Raw genomic sequence first — 17,771 nt, forward strand, 5'->3', positions numbered from 1 at the left:
CGGCCATTTTAAGATCTCTCCAGATGTTCAATCAGATTCAAGTCTGGGCTCTGGCTGGGCCACTCAAGGACATTCACAGAGTTGTCCTGAAGCCACTCCTTTGATATCTTGGCTGTGTGCTTAGGGTCGTTGTCCTGCTGAAAGATGAACTGTCGCCCCAGTCTGAGGTCAAGAGCGCTCTGGAACAGGTTTTCATCCAGGATGTCTCTGTACATTGCTAAAGTCATCTTTCCCTTTATCCTGACTAGTCTCCCAGTCCCTGCCACTGAAAATCATCCCCACAGCATGATGCTGCCACCACCATGCTTCACTGTAGGGATGGTATTGGCCTGGTCATGAGCGGTGCTTGGTTTCCTCCAAACGTGACGCCTGGCATTCACACCAAAGAGTTCAATCTTTGTCTCATCAGACCAGAGAATTTTCTCTCTCATGGTCTGAGAGTCCTTCAGGTGCCTTTTGGCAAACTCCAGGCGGGCTGCCATGTGCCTTTTACTAAGGAGTGGATTCCGTCTGGCCACTCTACCATACAGGCCTGATTGGTGGATTGCTGCAGAGATGGTTGTCCTTCTGGAAGGTTCTCCTCTCTCCACAGAGGACTTCTGGAGCTCTGACTGAGTGACCATCGGGTTCTTGGTCACCTCCCTGACTAAGACCCTTCTCCCCCGATCGCTCAGTTTAGATGGCTGGCTAGCTCTAGGAAGAGTCCTGGTGGTTTCGAACTTCTTCCACTTACAGATGATGGAGGCCACTGTGCTCATTGGGACCTTCAAAGCAGCAGAAATTTTTCTGTATCCTTCCCCAGATATGTGCCTCGAGACAATCCTGTCTCGGAGGTCTACAGACAATTCCTTTGACTTCATGCTTGGTTTGTGCTCTGACATGAACTGTCAACTGTGGGACCTTATATAGACAGGAGTGTGCCTTTCCAAATCAGGTCCAGTCAACTGAATTTCCCACAGGTGGACTCCAATGAAGCTGCAGAAACATCTCAAGGATGATCAGGGGAAACAGGATGGACCTGAGCTCAATTTGGAGCTTCATGGCAAAGGCTGTGAATACTTATGGACATGTGCTTTCTCAATTTTTTTATTTTTAATAAGTTTGCAAAAATCTCAAGTAACATTTTTTCACATTGTCATTATGGGGTGTTGTGTGTAGAATTCTGAGGAAAAAAATGAATTTAATCCATTTTGGAATAAGGCTGTAACATAACAAAATGTGGACAAAGTGATGAAGCGCTGTGAATACTTTCTTGATGCACTGTACATCTTCTTATATAATACGCTACCGTGGCTGTTCGTTTGTCTGTCCAGGATTTTAAATCACCTGTAGCTCACAAAGCTCATAAAATTTGGTACACATGTACTACGTGACCTCTGCTGTTCACTTTCGGGGTGATGATTGACCTCCAAGGTTATTCCTCTTTTTATTTTTATTTCATTTTTTTGTAGAATCAACTCTCGGCAGCATGGTGGCTGTGCGGCGCATGTTTATGGGCGCCGTTCTCATTCCCTACCACCTTTGCCGTCACTTCCCCTTACCACTTCATATCTTAAATCATTCTCGAGGCAGATTGAAGACTTAAGTGCCAGCTTAAGTGAAAAATTAAGAAAAACATACTAAGTAATTGCAACACAAACACTGACTTAATCAGTTTTAATGCGAAAAGATGCTGGCAATAGAAGAGAAGAAGCGGGGTATTAGGGTGGAGAACAGAAGAGCTGCTGAAAAAAAAAGAGAGCGCATCAACTTCTGAGCAAATGAATAGTAAACGTATAGAGAAAGAGGTGGAAAACTAGGAATGCTCAAGTCAAGTGTACTCACTGCACGTTATCATGCAGTCCGCCATTACTGGTTTATATATATATTACACTACTGTGGCTGTTCATTTGTCTGTCCAGGATTTTAAATCACCTGTAGCTCGCAAATAGTTTGCCCTATTGACATGAAATTTGGTACACATATACTACATGACATCTACTGTCCGCTTTCGAGGTGACCTCCAAGGTTATTCCTCTTTTTATTTTTTTGTAGAATCAACTCTCGGCGGTAACCGTGCGGCACATGCATACAGGCACCCTTCTCATCCCTACCACCTTTGCCGTCTCTTCCCCTACCTCTTAATATCTTAAATGATTCTTGAGGCAGACTGAAGACTTAAGTGCCAGCTTAAGTGAAAAATTAAAAGAAAACGTACTAAGTAATTGCAACACAAACACTGACAATCCATTTTAACGCAAAAAGATGCAGAAGGAAGAAGAGAAAAAGCGGGCCGCTAGGGTGGAGAAAAAGAGCCGTTTACGAAGCAGCAAACACATCAAGTTCTGAGCAAACGAATGATAAACGTACAGAGAAAGAGGATGAAAACTAGAAATGCTTGAGTGAAGTGGATTCCAGTGCACCGTTACTGGTATCTAATAATACAAAATGAACAACACGAACCTAAAATCGGTATCTGTGTTACCCTACGAGAGGAGAAAAGGAACTGAAATAAATTTCCCCATCTAGCTATTAATTAGTTAAAACACCGTCATTTGTTAAAATTAAAAATAAGAAGCTGGACCGGGACTGATTAGTTGTATGACAGGAATACGAAAGGTGACAACAATAATCTAACTGAATCAGTTAATCTAACTGATATTCTTCTAACTTTCCTAACTATTCTTCTAAGGAATGGAACAGCTCATTATCCAAAGCATAGCACATCATCTGTAAAACACGGTGGAGGGAGGCAGTGTGATGGCTTGGGCGTGCATGGCTGCTAGTGGCACTGGGACACTAGTGTTTATTGATGATGTGACACAGGACAGAAGCAGACGAATGAATTCTGAGGTGTTCAGAGACATACTGTCTGCTCAAATCCAGCTAAATACAGCAGTCAAATTGATTCATGATACAGATGGACAATGACCCAAAACATACAGCCAAAGCAACCCAGGAGTTTATTAAAGCAAAGAAGTGGAAAATTCTGGAATGGCCAAGTCAGTCACCTGATCTTAACCCAACTGAGCAGGCATTTCACTTGTTGAAGACTAAACTTCAGACAGAAAGGCCCACAAACAAACAGCAACTGAAAGCCGCTGCAGTAAAGGCCTGGCAGAGCATTAAAAAGGAGGAAACCCAACATCTGGTGATGTCCAGGAGTTCAAGACTTCAGGCTGTCATTGCCAGCAAAGGGTTTTCAACCAAGTATTAGAAATGAACATTTGATTTCCAGTTATTTCATTTGTCCAATTACTTTTGAGCCCCTGAAATGAAGGGATTGTGTTCAAAAAATGCTTTAGTTGCCTCACATTTTTAAGCAATCGTTTTGTTCACCTCACTGAATTAAAGCTGAAAGTCTGCACTTCAACTGCATCAGAGTTGTTTCATTTAAAATTCATTGTGGTAATGTGCAGAACCAAAATTAGAAAAACGTTGTCTCTGTCCAAATATTTATGGACCTAACTGTATAGTGCCTTTCACAGCTGTTGCTGTCACAAGCTATTTTATACAAAGCTTAATGATAACAGAGTAAATTAGTCAAAGTTTATATAGTGCCTTTCACAGCTGTCTTTTTCATAAGTTATCTTATGCACCACTTAAGATTAACATAACAATAAATGAGTCAATGTTTATATAGTACTTTTCAGGCCTGTCTCCTTTGCTAGTTATTTAATGCACCACTTAAGAATAACATAACCATAAATTAGTTCATGTTTATATAGTGCCTTTCATTGCTGCTGTACTTCCCAAAGAACAAAAGAATAGAAAATTGCACCTTGTAATACAGCACAGCATTGCAAGGGACTTTATAAACCATCTAAAAACATAAAGCAGAAATCGTCTTAGTTTATAAAGTGCCTTTAAACAGAGACTGGCATTACAAAGATTCTGCACACACGTGCTTACAGGCCTGATGCCTTTTATCTAAGACGGCTTACAACATTTCAGATTTTTTTTTTCTTTTGACAATTTTTTCCATTTCTTTTGCTTTCCCAATCTGAGCAGTGACAGGTGAAGTCACTTGCTCAGTGTCACACATTGCCACATTGCCAGAGGTAGGATTTAAACACTGAACTTCAGAGTTTGAAGTCCAAACCCTTAACCAGAACACCATGCTTCTCCTAAGACATGTGACATTGGCATATGGGAGAAAAAAACATGGAAATCCATAACACCCGGGCCTTGAACCCGTGTCCAGTCAGGCAACAGAGTTACCTTCTGTCACACTGCGATGTTTAATCTAACTGAATTCCAGAGCTATCCATTCATTCAATAAACATTCATCAATTTACTGAATAGAAATATTTAAGACATGGGAGGCCACGGCCAATCCTCACAGCATCAGAAGTACGGCAGATTACACCTCACACAAGTGAGTCACAGACACGTAAGAAGAAACCATACAAAACCTCATACGTGCATGAAGAGAACAGACAGACCATGACTGGGCCTGGATTTAAACCCAAGACCCTGACGCCATAAGGTGGTAGCTTTGACCACTGTGCCACCCCCATTTACATAAACAGCCCTTAGAATGACTTTAATTGTCAAACTGTGGCTACCCGAGTCTAAAGTTTGATATTAAAATCTAACTCTTAAATATACAAACACATCACCCCGAGGTGCTTGTGCTAATTGCTGGAGACTTTACTCATGTGACGCTGGACAAAACATTACCTGCCTTCTTCCAGTATGTGGACTGTAACACCCAGGGAAATATGATTATTGACCTACTGCATGCAAACGTTAAAGACGCATGCAGTGCCACCCCGCTGCTTGCGCTTGGGAAAGCAGATCATAACCTGGTTCTGCTTCAGCCTCACTACACACCAAGAGTGAGAGTCCTACCTAAAACCACACGCTCATTCAGGAAGTGGTCTCCTGAGGCAGAGCAGGCTCTAACAGACTGGAACTACAGACTGGGATATCCAGCAGGGATCACATAGTGAGAACATTGAGGAGGTTGTTGACTGCACTACTGACTACATCAACTTCTGTATGGACATTGTAGTTACAGTATAAACTGTACGCTGCTATGCTAACAACAAGCCATGGATTACAAGTGACATCAAGGGCCTTTTGAAACAGAAGAAAAGGGCTTTTTAAAGACGGTGCTCAGCATGAGCTCAAGCGCGTGCAGAAGGAACTCCGAGTCCAGCTCAGGGCGGCAAAGGAGCAGTACAGGAGAAAGCTAGAGCAGAAGTTGCAGAATAACAGCATGAAGGAAGTGTGGGATAGGATAAAGATCATCACTGGCCGCAGCTCGAAAAAGGGTGCCTCCATCGAGAGAGATGTGAAGACAGCAAACCAGATGAACAACTTCTTTAACAGGTTTGACCACGCTAACCCACTCTCACCTCGGAGTACTGCACCCTCCACCCATCATTCTGCTGATACCAGCATAGGAGAGACATCCCCACCCTCAATTACAGCAGCACAGGTAAGTAGAGAGCTGAGGAAACTTCGTGCCAGCAAAGCAGTGGGACCAGATGGAGAATCGCCACGACTGCTGAAGGCCTGTGTGTTGGAGCTGGGGAGTCCTCTGCAGCACACCTTCAACCTGAGCATGGAACAGGGGAGAGTACCGAGGCTTTGGAAAACATCCTGAATCACCGCAGTCCCAAAGGTATCACATCCTGGTGAGCTGAATGACTTCCAGCCTGCTGCTCTGATGTCACAGATGAAGACCATGGAGCGGTCACAGGTCCACCACGCCCTCGACCCTCTGCAGTTCGCATACCAGGAGAAGGTGGGAGCGGAGGATGCCATCATCTACATGTTACACCGATCCCTCTCCCACTTGGACAGAGGCAGTGGTGCTGTAAGAATTATGTTTCTGGACTTCACTAGCGCCTTCAACACAATCCAACCTCTGCTCCTTAGGGACAAACTGACAGAGATGGGAGTAGATTCATACCTGGTGGCATGGATCGTGGACTATCTTACAGACAGACCTCAGTATGTGCATCTCGGGAACTGCAGGTCTGACATTGTGGTCAGCAGCACAGGAGCGCCACAGGGGACTGTACTTTCTCCGGTCCTGTTCAGCCTATATACATCGGACTTCCAATACAACTCGGAGTCCTGCCACGTGCAAAAGTTCACTGATGACACTGCTATCGTGGGCTGCATCAGGAGTGGGCAGGAGGAGGAGTATAGGGACCTAATCAAGGACTTTGTTAAATGGTGTGACTCAAACCACCTACACCTGAACACCAGCAAAACCAAGGAGCTGGTGGTGGATTTTAGGAGGCCCAGACCCCTCATGGACCCCGTGATCATCAGAGGTGACTGTGTGCAGAGGGTGCAGACCTATAAATATCTGGGAGTGCAGCTGGATGATAAATTGGACTGGACTGCCAATACCGATGCTCTGTGCAAGAGAGGACAGAGCCGACTATACTTCCTTAGAAGGCTGGCGGACTTCAACATCTGCAATAAGATGCTGCAGATGTTCTATCAGACGGTCTTCTATGCGGTGGTGTGCTGGGGAGGCAGCATTAAGAAGAAGGACACCTCACACCTGGCAGGCTCTATTGTTGGCATGGAGCTGGACAGTTTGACATCCGTGGCAGAGCGACAGGCGCTGAGCAGACTCCTGTCAATCATGGAGAATCCACTGCATCCACTGAACAGGATCATCTCCAGACAGAGGAGCAGCTTCAGCGACAGACTGCTGTCACCGTCCTGCTCCACTGACAGACTATCTATCTATCTATCTATCTATCTATCTATCTATCTATCTATCTATCTATCTATCTATCTATCTATCTATCTATCTACCATATAGTGCCTTTCACATCTATCTATCTATTATATAGTGCACTTCACATCTCTATCTATCTATCTATCTATCTATCTATCTATCTATCTATCTATCTATCTATTTAATTAATTATGAGGCAGAAGGCATTATTATTATGATTACTATTATTATTGTTATTATTATTATTAATGTGCTATAGAAATGAAACACATTATTATTAGTAGTATTCTTAATATATATTCTAATTATTATTATTATTATTAATAATAATAACAATTAGAATATATGTTAATAATACTAATAATAATAATGTGTTTCATTTCTATAGCACATTAATAATAATAATAATAATAATAATAATAATAATGTGCTATAGATATGAAACACATTATAATGAGTAGTAATCTCAATATATATTCTAATTATTATTATTATTATTAAATATTAATGTGCTATATAAATAAAACACATTATTATTATTGTTAATAATAATAATAATAAATAATTATAACTACAATTATAATATAAGATATAATAATAATTAGAATATATAATTAATTAGTATTATTATTATTATTATTAATAATATTAATGATGTGTTTCATTTATTTAGCACCTTTCACATATTCAAAGCACACCAGAAGTGCATGCTGAAGTGGACACATGTCTGAAGTGGACACTTGGGGCCGCCTAACCCTGAGTAAGCCCACCGCTGACAGGACTGGACTAAAACTCCTCATCTGTACTCTTGCTGTGCCGCGTTCATTAATAATCCTTCAGGTCAGGACCTCACGTCTCATGCTTTTGACACACCACTGCCACCCCACCCAAAACAAATCCAACGTATTGACTGCCTGTAACCTTTACTGGAAAGTCAGAACGGATGATGTCAGGGCGAGGTGAGTCATGCTGCTCAGCGATGGGGTCTCATGACAGGGAAGCCTTTCACAAATAAAGACAAAAGCCACTTTCACTCTAGCACAGAGTTGTCCCTGCTGTGACCTGTCACAATGCGTCCCTCTGTCACTGGTGCTTGGACTTGGGACACACATGGGCTTATGGAAAATGAGCTCAAGGGGTTCTGCTACATGACTCCAGTAAGGTAGCGTGGTGACCAAGAGCTTGCCTCAAGGGACAGGGTCACCTATGTTGTTCACTTTCGGAGATCAATGTTTTTTAATTATGGTGGGATGTTGGCTCAGGCTTTAGCACTGCTGACTCTCATCTCTATGGAACAGACTAGTTTTTAACAGGGTCTCTAACTATAAAGCATTAATACTGTAATGACCCGTGGGGTATGAGAGACAGAGAAATGGATTCAGCAGCCTTACGTCAGACCTCTGGAGTGGCCCTAAAAAGGACCGTTGCCCACGGCAGTGACTTCCACCACACCTCCAGCTCTTCTGTGACACCCCAGCTGAATCGTCCCCTCAGTCTGCACAGCCACACAGGCCAGTCAGAGGCATTCTGACTGCCATGTTACCCCCCCCCCCCCCCCCCAATTCCAAGAATGGCTAGAGTAAAACACTTTTTCACAGTGCCATGTCTGCAACCCCCCACATACTGTTGATGGGTCCGCTTATATAGCCGGCTTCTCTAGATATCCCCATCACCTTCAATTGTCCTTGGAGCATTTTCTCTCAGGTCCAAATCCAGGACCACCACCACATTACCCTCCTTTCAAAACGCACTCCCTCTAGTGCAACACAAACTCCATTTAGCATTAGTGCTAAACCAATCCTCCATCTCAGGGATGGCATTCAGCTCTATCCCACTTCTGACATCAGCATAACAACCCTGGGGTGCAAGAGACGGAGGAATGGATTCATCCCCTTTATGCCAGATCATTGGTGTGGCTCTAAAAAGGACCATTGGGCCCTTGAGTGATGCCATTCAGGTCCTCTGCAGCACCACATGCCCCCACCTGTTTTGTTCCCTTGTCCGCTTTATATGCGTTGCACAGCTCTGTCTCAGTCCACTCGTCCACACTCAGAGGTAACCCAACTACCACACTCTCCCTCGACTCCAATACCCAACCCAAAGTCGATAGTCCTCAGCAGATAGAAGACACAACATAAAGTGCTTTCTCACGGTGCCATGTCTGGACCCCCCAGTCACTCCATTCACAAAACTATTTATACAGCGGGCTTATTTGGGTTATCCCCTGGCCCCCACCATAGTCTATAGCTTCCTGAAGAGCGCGTACCTCTCAGGCCTGGACCTAGGGTGGCTACTGTATATTCTACCTGGATCCATGTAGGGGCTCTCCCACAGCACTGTTAGGGTTCTGGTGACTGAACAAGCCCCATGCATGGCAGCAGAGATGGCAAGGGTTGCTCTGTCTTGGCTCAGTGGACCCAAGTTTTAATTATGGCTTGGTCATATACTGTATGGTGCTTTCACGTTCTCTTCATGTCCTGTCACATCCTAAAGGCATGAAGGCTGAGCTGATCAGTGAACAATTTTTGGTGGGAATGGCAGCTCCATGGTGAGGACTTCAGTTTTGGACACATCTCTTTCTCCTTCTCTCTCTCTACAGACTTCATATTTTCTCCTAAACTCCATGTGGGGCTCTTCTAACGTCCTAAAGATGAGCTTGTCTGTTTAATTAGTGACCGAATGTGACCGAATTTTCACTGACGTGTGTTTTCCCAGCACATCTTCCTCCCTTACACTCCCAATTCCTGCTGTTTCTTCCCACTTCCTCGTCCGCCTCCCATGCTGATGGGTCTCCATTCCTAATGGCCTTATCTCTGTTCCTTTTCCCTCCAGGTCTTTGATTTCCGGTGAACTTTGGGACACTCACTCAGCTGGCAACAAGGCTGATTTCATCAAGTTGAGTTCTGACAGTCCCTAAAGTCCGACTGTCTACCTCACTACTTGGTCGCTTATTCCAGGTGTCTGTGGTACTTTGTGTAAAGAAAAACTTCCTAATGTTTGTGTGACATTTCCCCTTCATAGGTTTCCAACTGTCCCCGTGTTCTTGAAGAACTCATTTTAAATTTACCGTCTCGATCCACTCGACTAATTCCCTTCATCATTTTAAACACTTTTTTTTGTTGTTCTTTATTTCACCTTATACAATTTCTTGTATTAGGAATTTGTTAGTTTTCGCATACCCCTTGGGGTCTGCCATTGTACAGCAGCCCCTGGAGCAATTACAGGTTAAGGGTCTTGCTCAAGGGCCCAGCAGAGCCTTCAGCAGTGACGGGGATTCAAACAGGCAACCTTCTGGATACCAACACAGAGCCTTAGCCTCAGAGCCACCACTCCGCACTTTAACTCTTAAACTGCCACATACATGGGGGTTAATGCACCTCCAGGATGCCAAATACTTTTTTGCTGCACTTTTTATGTAAACGTCGCTATTCACAAAGAAAAAGTGAAATTTTAATGGAAGACATTTCTTTTCATGCAAAGAGCATCACAAGTACTGCAACACTGATGATTTTACACAATGCCAATGAACTGTAAAAACTATAAAATAAAAACTACTGTAACAATCTATTATTATACAGTACGTACAAGGTGCAAGTGACACCACTGATGAAATTCAGTAAATCACCAACTGCGCCAACTGCGCTTGAACTGGCTGCATGCGAGCACACAAAGGCCAGCGCTGATGCTGGCAGGCTAGTCTAGTGCAGCGGCTGAATCTCAGGGACAGTGAGGCTGATTCACTAGGGGGCGCCAGTGGTCATGAGCTGGCTGCTCAATGAATGTACGGCACGGACTGATCAGCTCCGGCATGCTGGCAAATTTCATTGGGAACCGACTATATCCGGTTCCAGTGATTTAAGGGTTAATCAGTTCTCCTCTTGATCTTCTTTGTCTTAAACTGTGAAGGCTCAGCTCTTTTAATCTTTCCTCATAACTTATCCCCTGTAGTCCTGAATCAGCCCAGTCGCTCTTCTCTGGACCTTCTCTAGTGCTGCTATGTCCTTTTTGTTGCCTGGAGACCCAAACTGCACCCAGTACTCCAGATGAGGCTTCACCAGTGTGTAATAAAGCTTGAGCAGAACCTCCTGTGACTTGTACTCCACACATCAAGGCGCTATATAACCTGACATTCTGTTAGCCTTCTTAATGGCTTCTGAACACTGTCTGGCAGTCGATAGCTTAGAGTCCACTGTGACTCCTAAATCCTTCTTATAAGGTGGACTCTCGATTTTCAGACCCCCATTGTGTATTCAAACCTCACATTTTTACTTCCTATGTTTAATTCTTTACATTTACTGACATTAAATTTCATCTGCTGCCACAAATCTGCCCAAACCTGTCTGCTGTCCAAATCCTTCTGTAATGGTATAATGGATTCCAAATTATCTGCTAATCCACCTACCTTGGTATCATCTGCAAACTTAACCAGCTTGTTACTTATATTCCTATCTAAATAATTTATAGATATTAAAAATAGCAGCAGCCCCAGCACTGAACCCTGCTGGTCACCACTCTTAACATTGGCCAGTTCTGATGAGGTTCCTCACACCATCACACTCTGCTTGCTGTGTCTGAGCCAATTCTGCACCCACCACACCCTGAACTGACACTACTTTTAATAGGAAAGGCACTATATAATAGATAGATAGATAGATAGATAGATAGATAGATAGATAGATAGATAGATAGATAGATAGATAGATAGATAGATAGATAGATAGTAGTTTATTGTTTATGAGTAGTGTGGAGTGGAGGGTGCTTGGTGCACTGTACTGTAGTACAATAAAAGAGTCTTGTACTATTACCTGGTGTTTGGAGTGGTACCTGAGGGTTCAAGAGGTGTACAAACACTTTATCTGCTACAATAGATAGATAGTGAAAGGCACTATATAACAGATGAATTCCAAAGGCACACATGTGACTACACTCTTAAAGCTGCCATACAGAAACCTTTTTTCATTCTCAAATTAACTATTAACATAAAACATTCTGGAAATAACCTTTATCTATTAAGATTTGTAATGGTTTGAATAATTAACCATGAAAAGATGATAATGATTCTTTTTTTCAAAGGAGTCTCACTGCAAACAATAATTCAGTCTGGTTCAAATTATCTTGATCTGTTGTCTTCTGCTATACAGCCTGCTGTGTCCACATACTGTATTAGAAACCTTCTCAAACAGCCAACTTCAGAATTAAAATGTCCTGTTGTCAAGCAACAAGGCACCACACCACCCAGTAAAGTGTCATTTTAGAACCAATATTATTAAGAGTGATGGCAGTGTCGGCGGTTACAGCAGCCACAGCTCTAGCTTAGAATTGTTGGGTGGCTGCATGTGCTCCACGTGCTCACGAAGGTTTCGTTTCATGAACAGAAGAACAGCAGTTTAGATTGACTACCGAATATCAGTAACACAACATGTGCACGTGTGTGTGAGTCAGGTAATAGACAGACAAACAGATACTGTGAAAGGCACTATATAAAAGACATCTGTCATGGACACTATATAATAGATAGATAGATAGATAGATAGATAGATAGATAGATAGATAGATAGATAGATAGATAGATAGATAGATAGATATGGAAGCTGATGGATAAGTATAAACGGCTCTAAGATATACACCGGAGGTGCACGTGTAACTATGTCGCCTTTTTTGTTCCTATCTACAGTATATAGATTATATATTTATATATCTATCTCTATCTATATCCACATCAATATGTATATCTCTAGATATAAATATACCTTAACAGGTATATACTTCTGAATAAGTGTCCTCCGTGATTTGGGGCTCGCAGATTTCCAGTCCAGCTCTCCTTTTTCCACTTCAGCTCACAGTGTACGTCTCTCTAATGTCACCCTTAAAGTTGGCATAAACTTTGAACGGCGCCCACAGTCCAAGCCACCATCTTTGACGGACTGTTAGATTTCAAGTCAGTGAAGCTCGGGCTAAATTTGGACAATTATGAGCAGCCAGCGGCCGCAGCCGTCTACGGGAGGTCGCTCTTTCGGTTACCTTTTGTTTGATCGTTGAGACACTTCGGGCACACGATTATTTTTAGCTTTATTCCGTGAACACGTAAATAAAGGAAATTCTACCAGAGTTGCTCTTCCTTGCGCTCCTCGATGCCCATTCCCAGCCGGCTGCGCGCGCTCTTCCGCGGACTTTTACAGCGAACAAGTGACATTGGGGTTGGTGGAACGTCATTTCTCGCGTCTGCGACTTTGTTCAGCTCAATGCACTATTTTGTTGTAATCATTTTCATTTAAGTGACCATAAGACTCCCTAAAAGAAATAGAAAGGACAGTGGCCATCGAGTCCAGCTGGGACTCCCACCGGTTATTCCGAGTGATATTTATATAGGCACTTCACAACAGAGGGCGGCACGGTGGCGCAGTGGTACCGCTGCTGCCTCACAGTTAGGAGACCCGGGTTTCCTCCGGGTGCTCCGCATTTCCTCCTTCAGTCCAAAGACATGCAGGTTAGGTGCATTGGCGATTCTAAATTGTCCCTAGTCGGTGCTTGGTGTGTTTGTGTGCCCTGCGGTAGGCTGGCGCCCTGTCCGGGGTTTGTTTCCTGCCTTGCGCCCTGTGTTAGCTGGGATTGGCTCCAGCAGACCCCCGTGACCCTGTAGTTAGGATATAGCGGGTTGGATAATGGATGGATGGATGGACTTCCTAAGAACATTAAACAGCTTGTGGTGGACCGTGTGTGATGAGCGCTTGTATGCGCATCTGTCGTCTCGGTCATCAGCCGTTATTTTCCGTTCGCTTCAGATCTCAACTTTTTGATGACTTTTGCACGTCTTTGGCCAGTACTGAATTTCCAATCTCACGCACAGTGTCTGCCGTCAGTCTTCTGTGAGCTCCTCGAGCTCGCCAGACTACACAACTTGACTACACAATTCCTGGAACTATCTGGCAGTGAACACGAGTGCAAGGTGCTGAAAATGAATTGTACTTACAGATCGAACAGATGCAGCCAGACGTCCACCACGCGCAGTTCACAAAGATGTGTGTTGACCCGTGTGATGTAGAAAAATCCAAAAAGATATTCGAGACCAAAATAATTCCACAGTCCCAGTGCCCACAAGTCGCTGCTAAAAGTGACGGGCACGCACTGAAATGCCCGTAAGGTGAGCAGGTTGCCAGTTCTCGGATGATCTGCAAAGGCGTGCAAAGGGGGATTGACGAGGAGGCGCAGGCGGTGGGGCTTTCTTTACTCGCTGGGGACTTTCAGATGCAATAAACTTAACAGAGGAAGTCTTTGACAGGCAAAGGTTTTTTTTTTTACGTATGACGCAAGAAGAACATGTGGGTAGAAATTTGGTTGCAACTGAAACGAGAAGCTGGAGACTTTTTGCCACGCGTTTTGAAGGCTGTCGCGGTTAGAGGGGGCGCAACGGGGGCGATGAGGTCAAAAGTAGCGTGTGCTACTATTAAAACGTGATGGGACGACGTGAAAAGGAAAGCTAGCATTGAAGAAGGGTTGCAAAATTGAAACGCGCTGTTCGCTGTCATCGCCACTTAACGGTTTTTCTCAACTCATTTAGAAACTTTCTCAGAACAAATGTACAAGCTAGTTCTCAGAACGCTTAACCCGGCAATCAGAACACAAGACCTGTCCTACAAAACCATTCATCTTCATTGCAAATTTTAAGTACTGCTCACGTTTCTCCCACACATACCGAGCGCGAGCGCGATTGTCCCCAAGGCCCGCACTCACACTGCGCTTAACGTTCTGGGCCCGGGCGCGCTTTCCTCATGCGACTTTATGTAAAGCTCAATCAAGATCCGAACACGGAGTGACAAGCATGCGTGTCAAAATGATTTTACTCTTTTGGAGTCGTATAAGGCAGGATAACCCCCTGTTGAGCCGGTTTTATTCTTCAGGCCAGCCCCCCAAGCCCCCCAATCCTGGAGGGCTGCAGTGGCTGCAGATTTTCATTCTAACCATTTTCTTAATTAATGACCTGTTTGTGCTGCTGATTGATTACTTTTCCTTCCATTCGAATTGACTTGCTGTTTAAGATTTACACCCCGCAGTTGCTTCTTTTGTTCCTTAATTTACAAGTCAAACAACAGGAGCGGACTGGGTTTCAAAACCGGCCCGGGCGTCCTTCAACGAGTGAGGTGACGAGATCGACCCGCTCGGCCCATTATTCATTATAAGTTTCTTAAAATTTGTGATGAGTACGCGGCTCACTACTTGCTATGAGCCTATGATATGAACTCTATCTAAACTGTTGCCAAACTTAATCTGTACACTGTTGTTTAGACACAACTTAAAATTTGACGACATGCTTAGAAATACAATTTAATGAAAAATAAAAATTTAGTAACACGACTTACATGTTATTAGAGTACCCGTCAAATGTCAGTGTCATGTCCAAGTGCCAGTACCCTATTAGACTAGTAGCTTACGCAGTTCGCTGCCACATCATCACCATTAGTGTCAAGTCTGGTATACTTTTCTCCACCGACATCAACACGAACTCCTCAAGATGTTCTTGCGTCATTGTGCTTCTCAGGCGGCTTTTGATTCTCCTCAATGCAGACAATGATCGTTCACACTACACTGGCGACACAGGCAGCGTTAGCAGGAGCTTGTAGGCAAACCCGATGGTCTTGTAAGCATCGGTTAAGAGGTTCAACCAGAGTAACACCTTAGAGCAGCAGAGAGGACCGTCTTTACAAGACTTGCAAGTTGACACAGTTGTCCTATCTTGTTCTTGTGCTTTATAATTGTATTTCATCATACTAATAATCGCAGCTGAAAAACACTAATTATCGCTCACAACGACGACTAGAGAACAATAAAATGCATAATACATAATCTAAACTAGAAGTACCGAAGAATTTAAATACTAAGATAAAATAAATCGCAATAATGTTTATGCTAACCGAAAATAGCGGTATCGAAACAGAAATCGGCAAAAGGCAGTTTTGACCAACTTTTTCGCTGCAACGTTGTTTACTGATAATTATAACTTGATGACGTAATATGGTATATTGTATAGGACTACTGTATATAAATCGCAGTACTGGGCAGATAATGTTTAGTACACTGTAAAAAAATAAATCTTGAATGTGTAAAAAATAATAATAAAAAATAGCTAACTATACACAAAATAATCATTACTTTAATTAATAAAAATGGGTTTTACCCTTTTTATTGATTATTTAACTCTAATTCAATAAAAAAAATGAAGAATAATGTTAACTTATTCCATCCATCCATTTTCCAACCCGCTGAATCCGAACACAGGGTCACGGGGGTCTGCTGGTGCCAATCCCAGCCAACACAGGGCACAAGGCAGGAACCAATCCCGGGCAGGGTGCCAACCCGCCGCAGGACACACACAAACACACCAAGCACACACTAGGGTCAAGTTAGAATTGCCAGTCCACCTAACCTGCATATTATTTTTCTTAAAACGTAAACATTTTTTATAACTTATTCTAAGTAAAAAAAACTATACTGTGAATTGAACACATTTAAGTTAAGTTAAATTTAATGACACGGCACTTCCTCTCACATCGATTTCTTGGTCTTTACAACAACGCATTCAGCTGTAATGCTTATCCATAATAAGAGCTATTTTACTACGAATGTGTAAGTATAAAGCATATTAATTCCGTAATGAATAACTAGTGTTTAATTTCGTATAGTTACAGACGTAAGCATTTTCTATTTTCGCGAAACCTTTCCCTTCATGTGGGAAACATGGCGAGCAAGGTAGCGTCTTTCTAACAACCTACCTCGTTGGTTTGCTTGAAAAAGCAAGCACATTTCTCGGATAGTTACGTATGTTCATATTTGTTTTTATCGTTTAAAACTTTTATTTTATACAGAAAAAGAAAATGACACTTTGAGATAAGTTTGAGAACGCTATGGCGTTTGTCTTAGACTACCACCTGTAAACAACATAAAAAGATGTTTGCCTAACTGTCACGGTATTATTCGACCTCTTATTTAATTAGTGTTCTACATAGATAATGTATTTTCTGGTTAATTTATAATACTGAGATTTATTTAGCGATGTTTGATTTCCTGCGTCATATTTTATTTCAGGATTTTCGCTATCGCATACTGAGAAGTAGTGGAAAAGGCGGCCATTCATTTAAGCGGATATGTTGGCGTAAAAGCAGGACGTGCTTGAAGAGCGCCATTTGCGTCAGGATTTCACTCAGGTCATTCTCTACGTTTCCTTCCCGTTTAGCCCTCATTCCTGCGACATTATTTGATTGAGATATACTTTTTGAAGAAAGTTTAAAAAAAGAAAAGAAAATTACATTGACATTGACATTTGAATGTCAGTAATTCAGTAAAAATTATCCTCAGACATCTGATTTAATTCTCCTTTGAAAATATAACTTCGTTGTTGTGACTCTCTGTGTATGTTCAAATAAATAAAGATATATGGAATTTTAGCATGTATTTGTTATACAGTCATTACTGTCCAGCGTTGCATTATTATAAGCATCCGGCGCCGCCGTGAGTGGCAGCCTTTTCAGCAGCTCAGTGTATGACTGTATATGTATGTGTACTTTTCTACTTTTATTTTTTATTTTTCTATTTTTATTTATTGATCACTCCTACCACTTTATTTTATGTGGATTCCTTCCCTGGACATACTTACTTTTACAACGTGGGCATGGATTTTAACACGCCGAGACTCGCCTATTCAAGTACTCAACTTCGGGCGCTGAGAACAAATGCCAGTGCCGGTGTGGTTCCATATTTACCCGACGAGGTAAGAAGGCGGTATCGTGGCAGCAGAGCCGGCACTAAGCTAAAAAAGAAGCGGCTTGCGAGAAAGTGGCGTTTTAAGCCTTCGGTGCCTTCTGTGATTCTGGGGAATGTAAACTCAATCTCAAATAAGATCGACGAACTGGCTGCGCTGGTGAAAAATGTAAGGACCTACAGAGAATGCAGTTTGTTGTGTTTCTGCGAAACCTGGCTAAATAACACCATCCCAGATGCCAACGTGGAGCTACCCGGGTTTAGCACAGTTAGAGCGGACAGAGATGCAAGTACCTGTGGTAAGCACAAAGGAGGAGGACTCGCTCTC

The 17,771-nt window shown here is 42.8% G+C and overlaps 1 protein-coding gene across 2 annotated transcripts in view; it reads right to left on the bottom strand.

Moving 5' to 3' along the window:
- The window catches only part of gpr184 (G protein-coupled receptor 184), a 49,000-nt gene extending 34,792 nt beyond the window's left edge, over positions 1-14,208 (bottom strand). The window contains exon 1 of one of the 2 annotated variants that reach the window (XM_051934333.1): positions 13,662-14,208. The gene's annotated coding sequence lies outside the window, so the exon portion shown is untranslated. The remainder of the gene's footprint in view (positions 1-13,661) is intronic. The other variant, XM_051934328.1, reaches the window with a different exon arrangement.
- Between the last annotated feature and the right edge of the window lie 3,563 nt (positions 14,209-17,771).

Source organism: Erpetoichthys calabaricus, chromosome 1 (assembly GCF_900747795.2).
Source record: "Erpetoichthys calabaricus chromosome 1, fErpCal1.3, whole genome shotgun sequence".
Classification (NCBI taxonomy): Eukaryota; Metazoa; Chordata; class Cladistia; order Polypteriformes; family Polypteridae; genus Erpetoichthys; species Erpetoichthys calabaricus.